At 46.8% G+C, this 19,495-nt stretch overlaps 1 protein-coding gene across 1 annotated transcript in view; it reads right to left on the reverse strand.

The window, feature by feature from the left end:
* ADAMTS2 (ADAM metallopeptidase with thrombospondin type 1 motif 2) overlaps window positions 1-19,495 on the reverse strand; it is a 1,546,369-nt gene that overhangs the window by 543,884 nt on the left and 982,990 nt on the right. The gene's annotated exons all lie outside the window — the stretch shown is intronic.

Here is a 19,495-nt window from a genome sequence, read left to right on the forward strand (position 1 = left end):
CTGGCGTGGTGGCCCAACAGACAGCATTCCAGGCTTTGGCCTCCGCACTGATGGCAGCCATTGTCCCTGTCTCTAGCCTCCCCCCCTCCAATTTCCTCTACCCAGTCCCAATTCCCTCAACCCCAACCTATCCCAAGCACACCTTCAGACCAGCAATCACCCAAATCAACACACAGAAATGGCTCAAGCAAACACAAGCACCACACTTCATCTCACAGGCACTCATACAAGCACCACCCCCATGCGGACACACCAACATCCACTGCCTCCACTGTGTCCCCCTCCTCCTCGTCATCCACCTCCCTCACAGTAGCGTCTCCACTCAGACCTGCATGCACTACATCCTCATTCACTACCTCCATCACCAGCACGCCTATCACTACACACCCCTCACTGGCAGTCACCACCCCCACATCCATGCACACGTCCCCCGTGTCCCCTCCCACTGTGTCTGTGACCCCTCCTCCCAAAGTACACAAATGCAAGCATACACCCTCCCAACTGCCATCCACCTCACAACAGCATCCAGCTCATGCACCTGTACCTAAACACAGGAGACTGACACCTCCTACAACCACTCACTCTTCCTCCACTCCCAAACCTTCACCCTCTTCCCACCCCAGTGTCCCTAAGAAGCTTTTCCTCGCCACCCTTGACCTATTCCCTATCCCTCCCCCACCCCCGTCCTTCACCTCGGGCCAGGGTGTCCAGAACCCAGCCCAGCACTTCAGCCACCCAGTCCATGTCTGCTGTGGTTTCAGCAGCTGTGAGAGGCTCCAAGGAGGCACCCATCAGCCCAGCCAATGTGCCACCAACACCTGCCAAATCCAAGAAGGTTCTGCCACCTGGCAAGGGCAAGAAGGGGACAGCAGCCAGCAAGGCCAAGTCAAAGACTCCAGCTGGCAGAAGCACGGGGGCACGACCATCTGCCAAGGGCAGGAAGGGGCACAGAACATCCGCCATGGCACTTCAGCCGTCTGAGGCTGCAGGTGAAGGCCTGGAGGCTACCACCACAACCGCCAGCACCGCCACCTGCACCGCGGCCAGCACCACCACCTGCCCGCCACAAGCAGCACCACTGCCAGCAGCAGCAGCCCCAGTGGGCAGCCGACTGAGGCTGCAGGTGAAGGCCTGGAGGCTACCACCACAACCGCCAGCACCGCCACCTGCACCTAGGCCAGCACCGCCACCTGCACAGCGGCCAGCACTGCCACCTGCCCCGCCACAAGCAGCACCACTGACAGCAGCAGCAGCCCCAGTGGGCAGCTGTCTGAGGCTGCAGGTGAAGGCCTGGAAGCTACCACCACCACTGCCAGCACCGCCACCTGCAGCGCAACTGTGATTCACTGTCACTGAGCAGCCGTCACCGCCGGAGAGCAGTGTCTAGTGGTGACTACAAGGGCTGCAGTGCATCCTGGCCCCTGCAAAAGCTGTCGTTGTGACACCCAGGTGAGAGACTAACCTTGCACTCCAAAACATCTGCCACACAGGGTGCAAAGCCCCCTCCAAAACCAGTGGAAGAAGCCATCCACTTCCCCCCTCCTTGCCAGGATGAAGCACACTGGGCACAAGGCCCCGTCCAGAACCAGTGGAAGAAGCCATCCACTCACTCCCTCTTTGCCAGGATGAAGCACACAGGGCACAAAGCCCCCTCCAGAACCAGTGGAAGAAGCCACCCACTAGAGAGACTGTGGCTTTGCACTCCCCAGGACCAAGCAGTGGGCAAACCACCCACCAGAGAGACTGTGGCTTTGCACTCCCCAGGATCAAACCGTATGCAAACCACCAACTAGAGAGGCTGTGGCTTTGCACTCCCCAGGACCAAGCAGTGGGCAAACCACCAACTTGAGAGACTGTTGCCTTGCACTCCCCAGGACCAAGCAGTGGGCATGAAGCCCCCTCCAGGAGCAGTGGCGTTGTACCATCTTTCGGCTGAGGTGTCCCCCCATTCCCGTCCCCCTGAGGTGCCTGTGTGTTTTTTACCTGAAGCCCCTGCAGTGTTCTCTACGTATTGAGGCAAGGGTCAAGTGTGGGCTTGGCCTATGTGTTTTGGCCCAGTGGGCCACGGACAAATTTTGAGTGGCCATTGTCCAGCATTTTGTATATATTGTATATATTGTACATACTGTTCTTGCTTTATGAATGTATTTCTAAGTATTACTAATATTACACTCATTTGACTCCATTCCTTTTGTCGTTGCGTTATTCCTGAGGGTTACGGGATGTATATGTAATGTTGTAGAATGTGTTTGTGTGTAGGGTGTTGGGGGTGGGGGTGATGCATGTTGCGTGTGTGTGTGTCACTCTCTTTTTCCTCACCCCCTCCCTTGTGTGCTAGGTGCAGTACTTACCGTGGTTGTCATCGCCGGTGTTCATGCTCCTGGTGTATGAGAAGATACACCAGCATGGGGAAAACCTGCAGCTCGGGCTCCATGGCGTCCTGGTTCTTCCTTGAGTGACGAGAGGTGAGTGGTTTCCCTTCAGAGTACTGTTTCCGCCGTGCTTTTGATGGTGTTGGTACTGCCCCGGAAAAGCTGGCAGATGGGCGGGTTGTAATTCTGTGTGCGGTACACTGTCTTCCGTCTGGCTGTTGGCGGTTACTGCTGCAGTGTTTGTTGCTACCGCCGTGGCGGTCGGAGTGTTAAAGTGGCTGTATGTGTTGGCGTTTACCGCCGTGGTCATGATTCCATTTTTTTACCGCTGGCCTGTTAGCGGTGTTACCGCCGCTTTAACACCGACCGCCAGGGTTGTAATGAGGGCCTATATTTTATATATAGGGTAGCTTTATTAGAGTTTCAGCAGAAATACCAAGCCTATACCCTGAATTCAGTCTCATCCACATGGATAAGGGAGGACACTGCCACTCTAGAAAACTTCAGTATTCAGTTTTGTCACTTTGGTCCTTTCATTAGCTGTAGATCCACGCCTATACTCCCTACAGCTGCTTAAAGGTAATCTGCCACATGGTAGTAATCAGCATGCTGGTTTAAATGTTTTTATGCATTATTGATGATAAAGTTTAGTTTGAGGAAGGCACAGCTTGAAGAAGAAGCAGCACCTCTCAACACGTATGCGCTCCTGAGTGGAGAAAGAAGCCATATTGGGATTTGATAATAATAAAATAGCAGTTTTTCAAAAGGTTTTTTACTATCTCCTGAATAATGTGCTAGTTTAAGGAAGGCAGAAGGTGGTACTTGGAACATGCACAAATGACGTCCAAATCCATCTTATGTAGACCCAGACTCAATCATAGTTCATGGAGACCGCCATCTTCCTTAATTTAGATAAGGGAAGTCACCATAGTCCCTGATTTATGCAGAAATGATTGTTATGTCTGCCTTTTAACACAGATGTTGCCAGACTTATCTTTCTAGTAACAGTTATATTGTTAAGTTTTTGGAATAATGACATAGGTACAATATCAAATGCAGCATTCGTCTGGGTCAAATGTCTACTCCTCGCCATGTCAAGGTCGAATAAGAACACATACAGACATATAACCAAAATAATGTAGCCTGAATTCACATCGTTTTGCCTTATGTGTTCATAAGGAAATATCTAGGATACATACTTTGATGCACATAATCTATGCCAGACTTTCCTAAATTTATGTAAAAAAATCCAATTTCTGATGAGATTTAGGGCCATATGTACGAACACATTTTCCCATAGACACAGAATGGGTAAAAACCTTTGCTACATCTGGCCCTTAGTGTATAAGGAGTGTCATTTGACCACTTGTCAGGAGAGTTCCTTCGCCCAGATTATTGCCTGAGATTCTACCAGAGACAGTCTCACCTGCCGCAAGCACACTTCACAATTCGCAGATGATGCACCTCGTCTGAAGAATGAACCTCATAAAGCCAAGTCCCGAAGAAAGACCGGCTGACTGCTACTGCCCTGTCTTCATGCCTCCGCTGTTAAAGATAGCCTTTGCTGTCAACAAAGTATGCAGTGCATATCTTCTGCCTAAGAAACTCCAGAATTCAAGATGCTCTACCTTTCATGCTCTCATAGTATTGCGCATAGAAGTAGGCATTAGAGTGTTAGGTTCTGGATAACGTTTTAAATTACATTTTAGTAATGCTGTTTTTGTTGTTTATAACACGACTTGTTGCTGTTTTCATAATACTCTGTGTCATTGTTTTAGATGTACTGAGAAACACAACTTAACTTTTAACTTAAACATGTTCATTATTCTTAGTGCAGTGTGTGTGATACTGTGAATAATGGAATAAAGTTTGTTAATATTTCCATGGTGCACCTGATCCATTTATTGGATTATTAGTAACCCAAAAGCAATGCTCCTCTGTAAATTACACACTGAATAGTGTCTTGCGAGGCTACCATAACTTGTCTTTCACATTCATCACTGGTGCATTGCACCCAGATCACTTGTGTCACCCTTATGTGGTAAAGCACACCTTATAGACTTATGGCAACATTGTAACTTATGCAAAAGTTGGTCCCCAACATGGAGCTCGTAAGTTACCGTTACGCCATATGTAGTTTACACTTATCATATGCATGAACCATTATTATGTCATTACGGAGACGTCCGTAGCAATCGTGGTTGCCTTCTATTGGGAGTAAGGGAGCACCTATTTCCATAAGTTTGTCAAGCTTGACTCATAAATGATTATTCCCCATTCTTTGGGTTGTCTAATTCTTTAATTCCAAATACGAATTGAATTATTTATCATAATGGCAGCACCTATTGTTATGGGGGCCAATTGCAAGGAAGAAGTTACTCAACACATCAAAGCTTGAGCTTTCCCCGATTGGAGTGGGGGGGTGATACTTTCATAATAGCTGAACATCAAACATATGGCTCTTCAGACCCTTTACTTTCTGGGGGAGTTTGAGCCTATTGATGTTACCTCAGGTCATTTTCATGAAAATGCAGTGGTACACCCACTTGCACATTATAGGGCTTACTAAAATTTGGAAGTCCCTTCAACTTATCAAGAACATGAAAATTAGTAGAGATAATAGGGGTATTCAATTACACAATCACCTTATACTGGAGACTTGTGAAGTTTTTAGCAACGTATTTTGAGCTCTAGACCGGCTGTTGCAGCAGGACCTGCCACTTGCGCACAAATACAAACTATTAGCCCACAGGGCATTAACGCTATATTGGGAACAGCACCCATGAAGCATGATGAAATGGCTTTCTGGATTGCTCGCAAGACCAACTAGTTAGAAGTAGTGTATCCGTACACTACCCCCAGGACAAGCACAGAATACTGACTATGGCCCTCATTCTGACCTTGGAGGTCTTTTCGCAAGACCGCCGAGTTACCGCCGCGGTGAAGACCGCCGACCGCGGCGGTATGCCGCTGTGCGCATTCTGACCGCTGGGAGCGTTCCGCCGGAAAACCGCCAGCAGCCACACTGGCGGTCGGCGGGAAAGTGGAGACTGGTCAACCTCCACCGCCACGCCAGCAGAACACCGCCCACAGAATTACGACCCACATTTCTGTGTGGCGGTCTTCTGTTGGCGGTCTTCTGTTGGCGGTCACCTCCCCATGGCTCCCGTCGCCTCCCGGAGGACCAACGCACAAGGTAAGTTGACCGTCCGTGAGGGGAGGGGGTGGGGGGGTGTTGTGTGATGTGGGCGTGCATGGGGGTGTGCGTGTGAGTGTGTAGAGGGGGTGTGTGAGTGCGTGTATGCGGGCGGGGGGTGCTGCTGTGTCTATGGGTAATGTGTGCTGTTCGGCAGGTGCGCATGTCTGCATGTATGTGTGCGGGTATGTGTCCCCGTTGTGTATGTGTGTGTAGGGGGTGTGTATATGTGCATGTTGGGGGTGTGTGCATGTCGGGGTGCATGTATGTGCATGTCGGGGTGGGGGTGGGGAGGGGGTTCGTACCACCTCTGGGGGGTGGCAGGGGGGTGGAGGGTGTGGGGGGAGGACTCGGGTGGGTAGTGGGGGGTGGGGGAGACCCCTATCAGTGCCAGGGAAGGAATTCCCTGGCCCCGATAGTGCTTACCGCCATGGTTCGCACGGCGGTTCCCGCCCGCAAGAAACCGCGGCGGTAGGCAGGGTCATAATACCCTTGGCGGTCTTGGGACGACCGCCGGGCCGGAGTGCGCAAACTCTAGCCCCGCGGTCATGACCACCGTGGCGGTCGGAGTGGAGAAGTGGCGGTCGGTCGCGGCGGGGACCGCCGCGGTCAGAATGCCATTTTTAATACCGCCGGTCTGTTCGCGGTCCGACCGCCGTCTCTCCGCCGACCGCCAGGGTCAGAATGAGGGCCTATGTGTCTTCCTCTTAGTAAGGTATCTCTGGTAAAGGAGTGTATCTCCGAGGGGAGCATCTCTGCATGCATTTATACCAGTATGCATGGTACACCTTCATTGGCAGTCCTCTATGATGTACTTAGACAAGAACAAAATGATCACTGTGCTGCCAAGCTCTGGATTTAGAAAGAAAGTTAATGGGAAAGTTCTCTCCAGTTTTCTATATCATTGTAAGTAACATAAAAGGAGAGAGTTCGGTTCTGTTCTGGCTATACATCAGAGACTGGAAGTAGTTCTGGTTCAGTACCCATGAATGAGAAATACCAAAACTAATTGAAGAAGTTTATACCTCTGTAGCTAGAGACACCCTAGGTACTTGACATGTTGCAATGGACTGCAGCTTTCATTCCGACATTTGTCCATGGGCTATAGGAATAGTCCTGGCTTATTTTCAGCGAGAATCATAGAGATCCTACAACCTGATCCTGAGGTATTGTGGTATATTGAGGATATCTACTTAATGACCATGGTTTGCATCTACACCTTACCAGGGTAGACAGAGTAAAAAGATAAATTTTTTCTCTTCACAGAATGATAAGTCGGTAACACTGTCCACATTGTGAACGTTGTTACGAGACACTGCACGTTATGAACTCTTGGCCTTTTTCTTTTGAACTTTGTTACCGACTACAGACAGCTTAATATAGAATACCTTTTTAGTATGGATTTCTTCTACATACGACATGGATGAATATTGATATGAATATGGATGCTTTACGATCTATTATGCCTTGAAAAAGTCTTGAAGACGAAACACGTGTCGGCTGTTGCTATCCAATTTATCATTCTGTGAAGAGAATAAATAACAATCAAGAATAAGACGTGTCCAGAATACTTCTTCTGTTTGTCTCACGTACCATAAATCTCTTGGACTATTTGGTTGTGCCTTGGTTTTGGAAATAAGTTTGATCAGTCCCAACTGGTTTTCCAGCTGGGACAGTTACACCCTTGGTGGTTGGGTGGTTATACCAGTACGGCACCCACTGGACCTTGTGCATTCTGCTAAACTATATCTTCTCCCTATTACTTTTTTGTATATTTGGGATGTGCAAACTCTGAAGCACAACCCCTTTTTTTTTGGTTTATTCTAGTTATAATTGCCTACAAGTCTCACTTGCATTCCCTACCTGAAGCACAATTTGCTTCCAATGAAAAAAATCCTGACGGCTGTGCAAACAGCTATTCTAAAGGAACAAACAGCTATTCTAAAGGAACACCCTTAGGCGCAGAAAAAACACATAATTATTGTTTCTCCTGTACCACCACTAGAGGCGACCACAAAAGCAAGCATTCCTGATGCTCATGCCCTACACCAAAGGTGGGTACTCTCAGCCTCTTCTTTAAGTGCAGTGGATGCAAAATTTCAGTACGATCACTCCCTTCGTACACAAGCTTTTCTCCAACTTGAACAGGACACTGTTCTGACCCTGACACTTTAACTGTTGGATCCTACCAGAGCATCTTTTACACTGATGGCTCTGACCAACCTGTGGTAGGAACTAATAGTAAGTGGTCCGCAGCCTAAACAGCAGTGCAAAGTGTAGTGAAGGATGGTTCTACGTAACATTTTAAATGACATTTAAACAATGCTGGAAATGTCCATTTTGTTCTCATTATTTATAACATGTCTTAATGCTGTTTTTATTATACTCTGTGTAGTTGTTTTAGATGTACTGAGAAACAGATTGTTCCTGCAATAATAAATATTTGTAACTTAAAAGTATTTACTCTTCTTAGTACAGTGTGGATGATACTGTGAATAACGAAATAAGGTCTGTTGTTTCCACAGTGGCCCTGATCCCTTTATGGGATTGTTAGAAACCCAAAAGCAATACCTCTATGTCAATTACATTTGGAATAGTGTCTTGCGGAGCTACAATAAGTTGAATTTCCAATTTACAGCTGTTCATTTAACCAAGTTCACCTGTGTCACCCATGGGTGGGAAAGCACACCTTGTAGAGTAAAGCCAAAGTCGTAAATTACGCAGGACAACCCACATGCTTCCTTCTAATTTCATTGCCCTCATGTGACACGATATTTAGGAGGTGTAGAGTACCATTGGAAAACTCACATGTTTTCACTTCCTGTCCAATAGAAGGAGCTTAGTGTGCTCCTGCCCCTCTTTACCTCTCCTTCCTGACTCTTCACTGCTCAGGCAATGCATTTTGCCACCCCGCTGCTGTCTGTCCTTGACCTACCAATGGCAGGAAAGAACATCTTCAAATTACTGATGGGTCTCTTTTGGAGTGGGGCCCTATTCAATCTCTGACTGCTGCGACCAATTGGTAGAGTCACACCACTGCTAGTGTAGTGTAGTGCAGCCTGCTCCCTAGGGAAGCGGGAGGGTGAGTCCCACTGGTGGCGTTTGTCAGGGACTGGGCTTGTCAGCTGGTTGCGCTTGGCAGCCCAATGGTACTTAGGCAATGAGTTTGAGATAGCAAGTCACACAACACATAAATTCATTAGGTGTGCAATGAGCCAGCGCCCGACATCTAGTACATCGTTTTTGACAGCAGCCCTGCGGACCCTCTCCAGCCGGAGAACCCACTGCAAGCAGGTAAGTCAGGTTCCCCCGACCGGAGAGGGGGGGCGTTGTGTGTATGTGGGGGGGTTTATGTTTTGGGATGCGTGCATGCAGGTGTGAGTTGCGTTGGATGCATGCGTGAATGAGTGATTGTGAATGTTGTGTGTTGTGGATGCGTGTGTGTGACAAGGTATGTTGGTGTGGTGTGTGGGTATGTATGTGTGCATGTGTGGGTGGCGGTGGGTATGCGTGTGTGTATGTGTGTATATGGGTGCACGTGTGGGTGTGTATATGTTCGGTGGGTGGGGGAGGGTGGGGGTGGGATTCTGGGGAGGGGTTGGTGGGCAGGAGGGACCCCTATCAGTGCCAGGGAAGGGATTCCCTGGTACTGATAGTGCCTACCGCCATGGTTTTCGTGGTGGTACAGAAACCACGAAAACCATGGCGGTAGGTTGGGTTGTAATGCCAAGGGTGGGAATGTGATGGCCGCCGGGCTGGAGACCGAAGTCTCCAGCCCAGCAGCTGTTACCACCCTGGCAGTTGGTGTGTTAAAGTGGCGGTGCTGGATGGCGGTAACCGGCAGGGTCCAAACCCAATTTTTTTTACCGCCGGCCTGTCGGCGGTATTACCGCCACTTTAACACCGACCGCCAGGGTTGTAATGAGGGCCTAAGACTGAATAGTAGCTATGCTCCGTTCTGGGAGGAAGCTGCCTGCAGTTTATTGCCACGAAAAATCTAAAAATACTGAAATTCAAACAAGGCATGAATGTTTCTGTATCAGTGAAGCCTCCTCTGAGCACAGTTGAGAATAGAAACATAACTGAATCAGATAAAACCGTTAACAGAATTTGCGCGGCACTTGTTCGTCTGGCAGCTCACATTAGACATCTTATACATCATCTTTCCTCCTGCTACTCAGAGGGATTCAACTGCTGTAAATTCTCCAGCAGTGGTGCGTGCACATCAGTGAAGACGTGGACCCTTTGAATGCAGCTGTACAGAATCAGATCATGGTAGACTCAAGGTGTTGATGCATGTCCCTTTGATGATTACAATGTTCATTAAATGGCAGCCTTGTGCTAAATTCAGAGTCAGATTCAGTCGTTTGTAAAAAGCAAAATAATTATTTGGTCAATCAAGAAAATCTCAACATGAATGATATCTCACATGCAGTGGAACTGATGCGCTCTAACCCTCAAATTCCCTGCTGGAAACCTCTGATGTAGACAAGATTCTTACAGTTTATTGAAAACGCTTTCTGTGTTTAGGAGGAAATGTTAAAAACATATGTCCAGCTAATACAGAAATACAATCTGCCTCTGTTTCTGGATGTACTGAGTATTTAGCTGGTAGAATTGTCAAGCTGAAACATTTATATAGACAGAGGAAGTGCAAGTACATTATAAGCACATTAGCGTCTACAAAATGGCACTTAATGACAAATGCCGAGGTTGTCAGGCCTATTGAGAACCCGAAGGAAAAACATGATAGTGGTGGCTCTTTCAAAACTTCTCTATAACTAAACCCAAACCTGATGCCTGACAGTGTTCTCATCTCTCTGGAGATGTGAAAGATATTCGATTTGTTGTTCATTATATTGGGAGTGAACATTTGTTAGAGGAACTGCATTGGCTGTAGAAGAAAAGATAAGGTAACAGGAGTCAATCAATAGGAAGATTTGTAGAGCACTTCTTGTCACCTGTGAGAGTATCCAGGGGCTGGCAGTGTTGGAACTCTGGAAGAGATGGGGAGGTTCGGAGATGAAAGGGTAGCTTGTTCCATGTCTTTGCTGCTGGATAGGAGAAGGAGCGACCTCTGCATCTGCTACATCAGATGCGGGGGTAAGGGTTAGAGAAAGGGACGCAGAGTAGAGGTGTCTTGGGGCTGATAGAAGTTCTGGTGGTGGCTCAAGTAGGTGGGTCTGCAGTTGTGTTGGGCCTTGTATACATGGGTCAGAGTTTGAATTGGCATATTTTTGGTACAGGAAGCCAGTGGAGTTCCCTGAGGTAGGGGGGTGGTGTGGGTTTGTCTAGGCAGATCCTGATAAGTCTGGCTGCAGTGTTCTGTACGGTCTATAGTCGTCAGAGGAGGTGAGCTGCGATCCCTGCATTGAGAGCATTGCAGTAGTCCAGTTAGTTGGATGGAGATGAGGGCCTGAGCGATGGTGCATCTGGATCTTTTGGGTAGTAATTTGAATATCTTACAAAGCATGAGGAGGAGGATGAAGAAGCAGTAGATTGAATTGACCTAAGCTGTTATGTTTGTTTGTTGTCCAGAAAGATGTCTAGGTTCCTAGCGTGGCAGTGGGGGTAGGAGTAGGTCTGAGTTCAGAGGGCCACAAGGATGCGTCCCGTGGGATGCTTTTGTTTCCATTAATCAGTACCTCTGTCTTGTCCATGTTGAGCTTCAGGCAGTTGTCTTTCAACTGTTGGCGACATCTGTCATGCACTTGTGGAAGTTAGTCTAGTGTAGTGTTGGTAGATGGAGAGGATGAGTTGAGTGTCGTCGGCATAGGATATGATATTGAGTCCCAGGGTATTGACAATGCTGGCCAGAGGTGTCATAAGTGTTGAAGAGGGTGGGGCTGAGTGAGGATCCTTGGAGTACTCCACAGGTGATTTCCTTATGCTTGGAGGTGAAGAGGGAAAGGCAGACATTTTGTATTGTTCTGTTTAGGAAAGAGGCAATCCATTTGAGAATGGCTCCTTGGATACCTTTGTTGTGCAGCCTTGTGATAAGTGTGGGGTGGGAGACCTAATCGAAGACTGCTGAGTGGTCTAGGAGGATTAGTGCCACAGTCTATCCTCGGTTGAGTAGGGCTCTGATGTCATCGGTAGATGTGATGAAGTCTGTGTCAGTGCTGTGGTTGATGTGGAATCCAGATTGGGAGGAGTCGATTAGGAGGTTCCATTCCAGATATAAGGAGAGTTGTTGGTTAAAGGCTTTTTCTAATTCTTTGGCTGGGAATGGGAGCAGGGAGATTTGTCGGTAGTTGCTGAGTTTGCTGGGGTCTGCCGATGGTTTGTTTAGTGGTGCATTGATTTCTGCATGTTTCCAGTCGTCACAGAAGGTGGCCATGATATCTGAGGTGTTGAACAAGGTGGTGAGTACATGGCTAATTTAGGCTTTGCCTAGGTCAAAGAACTGGTGAGGGCATGAGTCGGTTGGGGCCCCTGAGTGGACCGAGTTCATGATTGAGGCAGTGTCCTGTGGGGCGAGCTGACTCCATTCGCTTAGTCAGATGTCTGTGGTGGTGTCAGGGTTGTGTTGCTTTAAGAAGTCGGTGGCCTAGGGCTGGGGTTCAAAGGTTCTGTAGATGCTGTCGATTTTGTTGTGGAAGACCTTTGCAAGGTTGTTGCAGAGTTTCTGTCAGGTGGTATTGTTGTTTGTTGCAGCTGAGGGGTTGGAGAATTCTTTGACGGTGTTGAAGAGTTCTTTGCTGGAGCTTGATTCAATGCATGAGGCTAAGGTATTGTTTCTTTGATTCTCTCAACTGTCTGTGGTAGAGGTTGTGGGCAGTCCTTAAGGTGGTCTTGTCTGTTGTGTGCTTGCTGGTGAACCATCGTTCCAGTTGTTTACAATGCCATGTTGCAGTTCTAGGGCTTCAGTGTACCAGCTAGCCTGCTTGGTGGACCTTCTGTTGATATTGTTGCCAATAGCAGCTATACTGTTGGCACAGTTGTTGATCCAACTGTTGAAGTGTCTGACATTCTAGTACAGGTTGGATGATGGATGATAGAAAATTAAATAAGTGTTAGTAACACTGATAAAAGTAATTTAGTAAACGAACAAGTAAATGGCCTTATGTTTGAAGAAGAAGAGCATATACTAAAGTATTCAGAAGAAGAGGTCTTGCTTCATTCTGCACGTCATGTCATCTCAATGCAAAGCGAGATATTCTCGAGAAATTAAATCTTGGTAGATTGGTAGCTACTATTAATTCTATCAGTTCTAGTTGAGCCCCATACCCCATGGCCTGCCAAATCACTACTTCTGATCCATTAACAAGCACACATATCTACTTACCTTTATTTAGATATATAATACAAAGGGAATTATTCCACCTACCTAGAATGAATGAATTCTCAAACCAGTTTTAACAGGGGTAATTCAAGCCATCTTGGCTTATATCAACTAATATCTTTTGATTCTACTGTCAAGATTTTTGGCCAAGTAAATTTGCATGAATTGGAAGAATGGACAAGAGATCATGCACTTATCCCTAGTGAATAGGTAGAATTTAGGGTGGTATTGTCCACTTCTATTTTGAATGACATTTTCTCTTTGATCTGTATAGCATTAAAGTCGATAATGAATGGCGACTTATGTGTATGTTTTGTGAACCTTGTGCTGCTTTTGATACAAAAACATTTAAGAAGAAAAGTATATTGCTTGGGTATTTCTAAAGAAAGGTTTTGTGCCTCCTCCCCTTGTACAACTGATGTTCTCAAAAACTTGGATGAAGATCCAAAGAGGTGGAAAAGGACAGCTTTCCGACAACATTATTATTTTCAATTGGTTAGTAAAGGGCTGTGTCCAACACCTGCTTTTCTTTGCTCTGTATTCATCAGATCTTTGTAAGACCTTTGCCGTGGAGGGGGCTTTCCTTAGAAAGTAAAGGATTTGCATACCAATTATTTTATATGTTGGCAATCTAGTTATTTTAGATTGCACCCCATTGGTCTAATGCACCAGCCTAATGCCCGGATCCAACATTGTAACCTGAATAAACATACTATTAATATAAATAAATCTCTAATAATGATTTTTTCCGCACAGAAATTAAATTACAGTTAGTGTCTAAAATATAGTAGATTCACGAAGACAGAGTTATGTAAGTACTCAGGGGTTGTGTTTACATTGTCCTGAAATTGCCATTTAGAAATGTATCGCTTATATCTCTTGGTGTTAAGGCCTGTTTGGTCCATTTTATTAATATGTAAGGAGATTTTTTTTTTAGACCTTTCCTAAAAGTCTTTGTCTAAAACATTTTTCCTACTTTGCCATATGGACTGTCACCCCTTACAATTGAAAAGCCTAGAAATTTAAAAAATACGCGGACTGCTGCATCACATCACCTCAGACCACAAAAGACTCTGTCTCATGCCACAACTGCTGTTTCTCCTGCGACGTAGGAACCACCAACACCACCATCTATTGCATACCCGACAACAATCCACAACTCGACTGCGCTACTCAGCCCCAATTCCCTCTGCAAACACGCCATTGAGATCTGGGACAGCATCACCACCATCACGCCCGACATAATGTTCATCATGGAGACATGGCTAACCCCTCAGCTTGCAGATTTAACCTGACTATAACACCACCATCATAGGAACCAGAACCATCACCTATAGACCTCAGACATACAGACCTCCCGGACCGCACCCTAACTTCTGCAACTCCATCTCACACCTCATTGCCCCCTCCAGCCATCAACTCCAACCGCTACATCTTCCTGGAAGACCTAAACTTCCAGCTGGAGGACCCCAGCAACGTCAACTCCACCTCTCTCCTCAAAAACATGAAAAACATTGCACTCTCCCAGCTGGTCATCACCCCCACCATTACTGCAGGTAACAACCTGGAACCCATAGTCTCCACAAGCGACCACATCAAATTCTTCCACACCACCAAAGTTACATGGACCAACCACCACATCATACACTTCACCATCGAGAAACACCATAACGTTTAGACCAGGCCCCTCAACCTCCCATGCCATAACAGGGGCAAGGTCACCGAAACTCTCTGCCCAGCAAACACCCTCGAAAGCAACATCCAGAACCTCTCCAACTGGCTCTCAGCCCCAGTGGACACAGTCGCCCCCCCTAAAATAACACCACCAGAGAGAGACCGTCCCAAACAGACCGCCTAGTTCACCCCAGAAATACGGACCCTCAAATGCCATTGCTGAAAATTAGAAAAACACTGGCGCTCCAACAAATTGCCCCCAACCTCAACGCCTTCAGATCTGCCCTCGAGATCTACCAGCACTGACTCAGAGAAACCAAGAAAGAAGCACTCTACACCCGCTTTGAAGAAAGCACCAACCACGCCAGAGAACTGTTCAGCACAGTCAGAGAGTCCTCCTGCTCCTCTGCCACCAAGAACATAATCCAACCCACCCAAGCCCTCTGCAACAAGCTATCAGATTACTTCCACCAAATCACCAACATCTACAGCACCTTCAATCCACAGCCCACTGCGCTCCACCTCCCCCACCACCCCCACCTCCACCGAAACAGCTCTCCACTGAAGACACCATCTTCATCATGACGTCCATCCACTCCGGACCCCCTAAGGACTGCTGCCCGAACCATTTTCACAACCTAAGAAAGGAGATAAAAGGAGTCTCCCTTACTGAAATCCTGAACTCTTCCATCACCACAGCCACCATTCCAAACACCTGGAAACACGCTGAGGTCATCCTCCTTCTGAAGTAGCCTTCTGCAGACCCCAAAGAGCTCAAGAACTAACGCCCCATCCCACTCTTTCCATTCCCCACCAAAGTTCTAGAGAAGGCCATCAACAGCCAGCTCATGGATTACCTCGAACACAACCACCTGCTCCACCCATCCCAATCCAGCTTCCGACCAAACCACAGCAACGAAACTGTCCTGATTGCAGCAACCAACGACATCAGGCACCTCCTAGACCTCAGTGGAACAGCAGCCATCGTCTTCCTAGACATCTCGGCAGGCTTCAACGCCATCTCCTACCACACCCTCACCACCAGACTCCACAGTATCTGCATCCAAGACAGCACGCTCAGCTGGATCTCCTTCTACCTCTCCAAACGAACACAGAAGATCTGCCTCCCTCCCTATGTCTCTGCCCCCAAAGACATCATCTGTGGTGTCCCATAAGGCTCCTCCCTCAGCCCTACCCTCTTCAACGCCTACATGACCCCCTTAGCCGATATTGCACGCACCTATGGACTCAACATCATCTCCTATGCAGACGACACCCAGTTCATCCTCTCGTTCTCTGACAACAATGCCTCCACACGCTCCAGCTTTCCAAAATGCTCTGACCAACATATTCGCCTGAATGAAGACCAATTACCTCGAGCTGAACTCAGACAAAACAGAGATCCTCATGTTCGAAAACAAGCCTTCCCCCAGGGATGACTCGTGGTGGCCTGCCACCCTCGGCCTCCCTCCCACACCAGTTAGCCACCCTTGCAACCTTGGATTAATTATGGACATCCAACTCACCATGAAACAACAGATTAATGCTGTCTCCTCCGCCTGCTTCCACACACTCTGCATGCATTGTAAGATCTTCCACTGGATCCCCCTCTCCACCAGGAAAACAGTCACCCAGAATTTCATCTCCAGCTGCCTCGATTATGGCAATGCACTATATGCCGGAACCACAAAGCAGCTCACTAACTGCCTCCAGACCATCCAAAATGCCAAAGCAAGCCTTGTCATCAATGTTCCCAAAAGAGCCATCATCTCTCCTCACCTCAGAGCCCTCCACTGGCTCCCCATACAGCATGGATGCCTCCTCAAGCTCCACAACCCTGGACCCACCTATCTCAAAAACCGCCTCACCTTCCACCAACCCAACAGAAACTTCAATCAGCCACCCTCGTCCTGGCCAACATCCCCCACATATGTTGAGAACGACTCGTAGGTCGATCCTTCTCCTAACTGGTCGCCAATTCCTGGAACAACCTTCCCCTCCACCTAGGCACTTCCCCCTCACTGGAGGACTTCAAAACGCAGCTCAAGACCTGGCTTTTTGATCGTCTTCTCCCACCCGGCCCGACTCGCAGCACCACCAAAGCACCTGAAGACCCCTCAAGGTGACAAGCACATGCTCAACAAGAACACACTGATTGATTGTTTGAAAAATATAGAAGGCAAGTGTTTAAAAAACGGTTTATTGAGATCAGCATTGAAGAACTTCATTTGAATATGGATCTGAGCTCCATATTGAAGCAGAGGTTTAAAACTGAAATTTTAGCACATTTGTCCATGAAATAAAGGATTCTAAGGCAGCATTTTGTTGAAAAGGACGAATATTCACCCAGAGCATGTGCAAAGGCCACTAAAATGAAGATCAAAGAGCTGTTTGTAAAATATGATTTACATTGTCTGCCTGAAGTCTGGAAGATAGGCCAAGAATAGGTAAACAGCCAAAAAAACACATAAGAAGTAGATCTTTCAACATTTCATTTAGGACTGATTTAGAGTACATTAGTAAAAGGAGCTCATTAGTGCATCTGGATAATTTTAAATTGCAAGCAGGTACTGCTGACTATGTGGTTAACATTTCATTTCCAGCCATAAGACACATGCTACTTCTGATTAAGGTGTGACATATTCAATGGTAGAGTTCTTTGTTCTATCTATTCCCTTAGGGTAGGTGCAGGAGCCAGCACTGTACACTTTTGTTGGGTGACTGGTGATATGGTGTGCTTATTTATATTTCAGCTAATATTTACACTTTAGTGTGGTGTTTTTTCATCCAATCCAGTGAGTGGTAAGGTTCTGGAGCAGAGATGTGCCCTGCATGCCGTTTTACTTGTTGAAGCCTTTAGAAAGTAATGGTCTGTTAACAAGCTGCATGCATTCTGGCACTTGCAGTCTTGGGTTTCAGTGTTGTAAGAGTAAGCACAGGATTTGCTGAAAGTCTTGCACTGGACCACTTTGTAGCTAAATTCATCACAGATGGCCCCAGTAATAGGTGAGTACCTGCTAGTGTATACCATTGGGAGAGATAGCCCCATAAGCAGAATGTTCACCAATGGAATGAAATATCAATGGTCAGGTCAGGTCAGGAATTTAAATCCCAGCAAGATTGACTCAGATGTCAATCCTCCTGAAGACAGCTAAATTGAGTACCACAATTGGGTAATGGCATCATCTGTTATTTACAGTTTTTTAAAACAGGAAAAGTGAGGCATAAAGAGCTATACAAAAAAGTTATTGTTAGCAATTAGTAATACTCCATTGTGGCAGTTACCTGGGCCCATCTTTCTCAGGGCTCCATACATTATTGAATGTTCATCAGCCGTGAGGATCTTGGGCCCAGGAAAAGCCAGAAGAATCAGCAGCAGTGCAGGAAGTAGGCCTGAAGTATCTGTGGAAGGCTGTCCTAGGTCGTAGGCAGTTGCACAATGAGTGGGAAGAAATAGCTGGCAGCAGTCCTACACCCCGGCAGCCTAGCATGTTAGCCAAGCCGAGCACAAGAATCAATAGCCTTGAAGATGGGTAGTGGCCTGCAAACCCAGTGCCACTTGTCAGAGCCAAGCACAGGAAACGATGAAGCTTTGAATGTGGAAAGGTACTGCAACATCAGGTCTGCACATGGGAGAGTGGCTCACAACACTAGAAGGCATAGTAACTACTTAGAATGGGCCTCAACTTGGTTCCCTCAATTTCGCTGCACTGCAGCACTACTTTATGTTAACTCCTTTAACGAATGGCAGGGCAATCTAAAATAGATTCAACTGCTTTAATAACCACAATATCCTAAACTTCAAGGAGACTATAAGTAATCAGACAAACTACCCCAGACATTAAAGCTGAAGAGCCACGTAAGCAAACAACCATTGCTGGCAATCATCATATCTTCAATTGTCTGCAACACCACAAATGTTTCCAATTGACTTAGGTGATACGGTGATTTATTTAACAGGGAAAGGAGCAAGAATAGATGCTTACATGACTAAATTAATGACACACCTGTGTACAAAGTGCACTTTCAATGTTGCTCTAACATTCTTACTGTGCTTCATTCCACACACCTTACATGAGCTCAGGTCTGTTTCCTCACTGAACAAAGAGGAGATGGAGCAGATCGCCCTCTGGAACCGTGGCTCTTTGTGTCCGTCTCTTGGCCCCATATAAAAGGAATTGCCAGCCATGTGGACTATTGCCATTAATCCCCGATGGCACATCCTCACTTCTTCTCTGCTGCCTGTTTCCCCCTAAGGACAGTAGCATCCAGTTGTTTCCCCCAAGATAAATATAACTACTTCAGTCCTCAGTGGAGGAAAGCAACCTCCATCTCTTGCTACACTCTTGAACCTGACCACTGCCCACACCAACAGCACAGGATAAAGCACTACAATTGAGCACCCACAGACTGCAAAAGGAATCAGTAGCTGCAGCAACACTTTTCCAATTCAACACTTTCCACAACAGCTGGTGTTACTGTGGTGTGTGAATACTTCACCATCCATGTACTGCAAAGAATGCACTTCATAGTTGACCAATTCACCTGTTATCCAGTTGCATTAAAGAGAGAAATGGACCTTATGGTCTGATTAAAAACTGTATTAATGATTGTGAATGATACTGCCTTTAAGCAATAGCTGGAGGGACTGCCTGGAAGCAACAAATAGCTGAAGGGGGTTGAGCTGTAGACCCTTTTTACAGTATGAGCTCTGGCAGAGAGCTATTTAAAAACTAAAATATTACTTAGGGGTAAGATGTATGAAACCACTTTTTAGTTGCAAATGCTGTGATTTGCAAAATCACATTGTTTGAACTAAAAATGTTTTGTTACAATGTACTAAACTCAACCAGAGAGTCAGAAAAACATTTTCATCTCATGAAGTTACCATCTTCTCAAAGGAGAAGAGCTTCCGGTCAGACAGCTTCCCATTGGCAATTGTGTTGTGTGACCTCAAGGGGAGTGGCC

This window comes from Pleurodeles waltl, chromosome 7 (assembly GCF_031143425.1).
Source record: "Pleurodeles waltl isolate 20211129_DDA chromosome 7, aPleWal1.hap1.20221129, whole genome shotgun sequence".
NCBI lineage: Eukaryota > Metazoa > Chordata > Amphibia > Caudata > Salamandridae > Pleurodeles > Pleurodeles waltl.